We start from the raw sequence: 6,517 nt of genomic DNA, 5'->3' as shown, positions 1-6,517 counted from the left end.
CGTTTGGAAGTCACATGGTGCGACTGTGTGAGACTATTAGTCTCAACAACCGGTTGGGAATCCAGTATATTAGTTATTTAGTAGGTGAATATGAGACCAGGGGGGTCTCGGTTGCATCTGCAATGTAATTATGGGGTAGAAATATGAGCCTTAGGTGGTACTTATGATTGGAACTCGTGTTAGGAGTCGCTTGTTATTAACCGAATATGTTAAGTCACTTGGTGCATAGGTTAAACAATCTCAGAGTAATTGATATAACCCTACTGAGCAACTCTCGTTTGAGTCTAATCGTTGTCTGGATGAGTCTTTTACTCGAAGGATTATCTAAAATCCTTCTGTAAAATGAAAAGTTTTTGGCAGCAAGAGATGGTGAGTGATTCAGTTTTCAGTGGAAGCTACAAGATAATCAAGGGTTGGAAGTGTTATGATCGTTTGGAATCCGAAGTGGAGTTGCAGTACACGCGAATTAGAATGGGTTGTTTGTTGGGGAGTCAGATAGGGTTTTAGGATTTTGGTCTTCGGGAAAAGCAGTGATAGTTATTCTTCAAGGGTGAACGCTAGCAGGGTAAGATCCGTCTGTCGAGAGCCCTACCAAGGCTGGGTTCTGTTGCAATTGGAAATGATGTTGTATACTTGAATTGTCTCCTTCATATGTATGTGGGTTGTGGAAGAAGAGTCCAAGTTGTTTGAAGTAGCTGGAAGATAGTAAGGAGATATTTCGAGGAAGAAATCTAATTTAAGGGAGGGAGAGTTGTGACACTCGTTTTTCCAGAACGAATCGAATTAAGGTCTCGAGGAGCTAAAGGATGGATTTTAGAGGAAAAAGGTTCTTCACTACGTGAGGCATGGAGGCTCACGATGTGAGATGAGTTGCATGAAGATTTTCTCCGGGACTGAGCTCACGACGTGAGGAGCGTTGCAGCCTAAGCCTGTGATCTTTCAGGGTTTCCTTTGTATTACTTATATATATATATATATATATATATATATATATATATATTAAAATTTAATTACTATATGTATAAGACAAAGTCAGCCGAATCGTTAATATGCCTCATTCACGAAGCCATGCAATAAAGTGGGTATAAGGAAACGACCTATAAAATGACTGTTGAATGAGTGTCTTTTTCACTCATCGCTCTCCTGTGTGGTGGAGGGTCGTTAGCAGAACAATTTCGATAGGAGATAACCTTATTAAAAGTATAATGACATAAAAGACTATAACCTTCGTTAAAAATCTCACTCTAGTTACTTCAGTAAAAATGTGAAAGTATGATAATCCATGAAAACGCACATCATACTTTATATGTTGTTAGTGGAGTGTGTGTGGTTGACCAACACACTAATAGGGACTATAAAGAGATATGATGGAGCATCTCGAAAATTTTCATTGTTGATGGAGAGTGTATGGTTAACCGACACATCAATTTGAGATGATTAAAGACCTTGAGGTTGCCAAGAGAGTTTACATAGTTATTGGCATCTCGTTTGTGATCCTCGTCATCACAGTCACAAAAGTGAGAGCATAATCCAAGATTAAATATGTCGTTGATAAGATTTAATGAATCTCAAAAGATATAGGAGTTTCATAAGATTGAAATTGGTAAAGCATTACCTACCTAAAGTAGATTCGAATTTGACTACGACATCCCTCTTCAAAGTTCGAATCGAAAATATGGATCCTAGCCTTAATTTAAATGTATGTGTTAATAATTAAGGATTAAAACCAACTAAGTTAAATTCTATCTTCTCCCAATTATAGATGTCGAATCAAGACAATAATGGTCTTCCCCATTCTCTTGGAAATAGTTTCCCTCTTCTTTCTGAAGTTGATCTTCCACATTCTGATCAATGTGAATATCTTTTCGCATCTTCGGATAATGATGGAACTGGACATCATCCTTCTTAAAGTCCTCCACCTCATCCTTACGTAACTCTCCAAACGTTACATTTTCCTTAATTTGAAAGATACAAAACTACTAAAACCCTATTGGTATGTAGACATCAAGATGGAAATTATGTGTGTGCGCATGCTCTAAAAATGAAATCGTACATTTACAAGTTGGATAAAATGGGTGTCATTTCCCCAAGGGAGCAAGCCATTGATTTGGTTCTTCTTTCACTTCCAAAGTCATATGATCAGTTCATTGAGAAATTTTATATGAAGAATATTGATGTGGCCCTAATTGATTTGACCCAAATGTTGATAGCTGTTGAAGGATAAATGCTTAAGAGCACATCTCAAGCAAAGGTTCTTAGAGGGTCTAATTCCAAGGTTTCCATGGACATTAACAATGGTGACAATGGTGTTCTAGAAAATATTTCTCTTCCTAGTGTAAATGGGTTATCCTAGATCAAATTGTCTGGTCGTATGATAAAGAGAAAAGCTTGTTTTGGGATCATTCCATGTGTTAACCGTAAATAGTCCATTTGTTTTTACTGCCAATTGAAGGGGCATTGGTTGTGAAGTTGCCCAAAGTACCTAAAAGATCTCAGAGATGGTAAAGTCAATTTGAATGACTCTACTTCAGGTACATCCATTATCTAATTCCATTTTTGTATAAGTTCCTATTCATCGACTCTTAATACATGATGTGATAGTCACATTTTGATGATATTGCAGGGTCTAAGAGAAAGAAGGAATCTTAAGCAAAGTGAGCTAAATATGACCATGAGAGATGGACTTTTGTCACATGGTTCGATGATTATAATTTGGAGCTACTTTTAAGGAGTTAGGATAATTAAATTGATTGCTATTACTCTTAGGAGATTTCTAGAAACATAGTTTTTCATTTTATGTGTTGTAAGGACAAGTTCCAACTTTTCGTTTATTTTCAATAAATGTGAAAGTTTGGTTTATATGGTCACCTTATTTTATATTTCCTTGCAATGACATTTGTGTAAGTGTTGGTTATGTTTCTAATACTAGCAATATTAATTGCGGATTTTGATTCTTATGATATCGCTTATTGTATTGTCATAATTAACCAAGTGAAAAGAATCCTCATCACCAAGTTTCAAATTGGATAGAAACTTCGAATCATGCAATTCGAATTGTGTGATGCATGAGAATCTTGGTCATTGGAAAATTATGACTATTCATTGATCACATGTTTATGTGAGGAAAGTAAAGGAATGATGGATTTAGTACATGTTGATATGGACTATTCGGATACACTACAAAGGACGATAACTCTATTCGTCGTGATTAACTGATGCTTCAGTAAATATGGTTGTGTTTCTGAGATTAAGCATAATTCTTATACCTTGAAAAGATTCAAAGACTAGCAGAATTAATGAAAGAATATATTAGGCATAAAGATAAAAGATTCTCCAATCTGAAAAGAAAGGAGAATGATTTAATATCATGTTTTATGATCATCTTAGTAATTGTGAAATCATATCATAATTGAATCCTCCAGGAACATCTTAGTGCAATTGTATAACTAAGAATAGGAATCGAGCCTTGTTGGAAATGGTTTGATCATAGATGAGTCATACCTTGTTCCAATCAAGTTTTTGAGTCATACTCTAGTAACTACAAATCGTATCTTGAAACTCATTTGATACTAAAAAGGTTGATAACATGTGGAGTAATAATGTTATCTTACTCTAGCACATTTAAGAATTTGAGTTTTGAAGTTTTTTTTTTGATCAAGAAACAAAAGATAATTTGAGAACAATTTTATGAACTGTTTTCTTGTCGGGAATCCACACAAACATTTGAATATTTGTTTTAGCTCGTCAAATGAATGTTCTTTGAGATAACACTTGTATGTCAAGAAGTCATTGGGATTCGTATTGATCTTGAGAGTTTGAAGAGTCAACCGACAATTAACCTTTTAGTTATCACTAGCACGCGACCTAAGGTTGATAACCTATCGTGTTTGGTTGACACATTCTGATTTCTGTGCACTTCTAGTTGAGTTGGCAATGCTTATGAGTTCTATGTTTTCCATTTAACTACAAAACCAAACCACGTTGGTCAGTGAAGGTGCATTGACCAATATGGGTGACTTACTAACAACATGGAAGCACTGGTAGGCTCTTGAGCCACCCAAGGGCACGAAATTTAGAATAACAAAGTTTAGTCCATGAAGAAAAGCTAAATTTGAATTTGGTTTTGTTCTAAACCTTGTCGTATGATTGTAGGTTGGAAATGATATATTCATATGGATGGGAACATATACACCATAAAATCTCGGTGGAAAAGGTTTCTCTCTAATTCATGAGAATGATTATGAGGAAATATTTTTTCTAACTTATTTTAAAAGATCTAATTAATATGGATATTGGTTATGTTAATTGCATTCTCAAATTCGTAATATGATTACTACATCCCTCTTCTCATTTCAAGTTATTAGGAATGGCAAGGAATTATTTGAACTTTCGAGAGATATATATCATGTCAATCTTGAAGGGTTTAAACACACACATATGCTATCAAATTAAGTTGTATAAGCTTATGAAGTCTAGTTAGAGACTTATTGAATCATCGCGCAACAGAAATCTGTACTTCTGTAAGAATGTGAAGCGTATTGATTTCTAGAAGTCCAATTGATTTCCCGGTACATGTCAAAGCTAGTGGGAGCATAATTGTTATGCTAGTATTGCATGTTGACAATATTGTTTGTAGGGAACAATATTTCCAATTTATTGCAATTTTTGGGAATTGTTTCGCTCTTTAGTAGACTTAAGGGAGAGGGCACTCATACTTTGTTTCGAATCTAAAGGTTTAGATTGTATAGTTTAATAGAACTTAGTCATAGACATATATGAATACATGTTGAAATGGTTTAACATAGGAAATTCCATATATGGAAATATTATAGCAAGAGATTGAACCGATATCAGATCCTTATATAATATATAATGAGTCGAGTCCCATATGATTCAGACATAGGATCGATTACATATGCTATAATATTCACTTATTCTATTTTTTCAAATGCTCAGAGCATTATGAGAAAAAGGACTAGAATTTTGTCTGAGTAAAGTTGTTAAACAACTGCCAAGAACATTCTAAGGTTATACCAAAAAACTGGTTGCTTGTGGACAATTAGAAGTATGATATTAATATGGATGGACCATAGTGAGATGATTATGGATTGAGATGATTCCTGATCAGAATTGATGGTCATATGCAAATAAGGAAATGTTTCATAATGGGAGATGGTTGAAAGTCTACATATGAGTTTGACACTTTAACGTAAGAGAAGTATTCAAGGAGTGTACCTTGAATTAGAACCTTCATTACCATGGAATTGTTTCTAGTAACAAAGTTCCAATCATATATTTTGTAATATCAAAAACTCAGTCTTTGAGACTTTGGAATCTTGATATCATAGGATATTAATGCATGTTAAGTTAGAATTCCATCACATCCTAGATAGTGATAAGAATTTAGAATTGTGAAATGGGTATCATTGGAATAATGCCCAGTTGATCTGTTCAGAAAAGAATGACCATAGAGAGGCATAGTATGCATGTTCATAACATGGAATGACTAATGATTAATTCAAGTGGTTAGTTGATTACTCGAAACATTATACAATAAATAAAGGCGTAATTATTATAGTGATTAAATAATATAGATTATTTACATTCAATAGTTTTGAGATCGTAGTTAATTAGTTTATTATTGTATTTCACTTTACATGTTTTACTTCATGAATGATTTGATTATTTGAATTCCACGGTCGCTCATACTTTTGGAAGTAAATAGTGAATTAATATTGTCATGAATTAAATTGTAGATTGTCTATGGGGATTAAACATTGCAATAAGATTGCTACAATTGTTCATGAGTACTTAGAAAAATGGAGATTTGAGTATTGGATGAACTCACACTTAGAGAATTACTTCATGGATTCTATCACGCTTAATTGTGAGGCGATAATATATTTTATTCTTAAAACGGAGATATATGAGTTATAATTTATAAATCAGTTGTGCATTGGTATTGCGAAAACGCATCAGTAACGTGATGTTATAAAACATAGTGTCACACATGATTTGGTGAGTAAAATATACAAGCATATATGTCAAAGTTTATTTGTTCCTTTTGCTCTAACGGGAAAAGCGATATCTTTGGGCCCCTCGATGATTTGTTATCGACATCTGAAGTTCTTGGCCGTGCCCGAGCTGAATTGATGTGTTCAATTAGTAGTCTGGATTTAGTCGTCATAAATCATGAAATCAAGAAACAAAATTTTGGACTATGATATTGATTATGATCCATGTCTCATGTCCATACGATATCTTGTAGAACGAATGAATATTTGATCACTTATCGTAGGGTCAATGTCTGATTAAATCAGAGTTCAACAGTGGAATTGGAAAGCACTCTTTGTTGTTTGGTTATACTTGCAATTGTAGTTATATACTTATTCAAGTGGGAGACCGTTAGATTAAGGTGTCTAAGCTCATAACTAAATTGGTATAAACTTACAAATATAAGCAAAGTCCTTTTTGGGTTGCCCTCATAACCATAAATAATAAGAAATGATATCATAAG

The sequence above is a fragment of the Lactuca serriola genome, chromosome 5 (genome assembly GCF_051521515.1).
Source record: "Lactuca serriola cultivar US96UC23 chromosome 5, Lser_US96UC23_V15, whole genome shotgun sequence".
NCBI lineage: Eukaryota > Viridiplantae > Streptophyta > Magnoliopsida > Asterales > Asteraceae > Lactuca > Lactuca serriola.
This window is presented reverse-complemented; position numbering follows the sequence as displayed.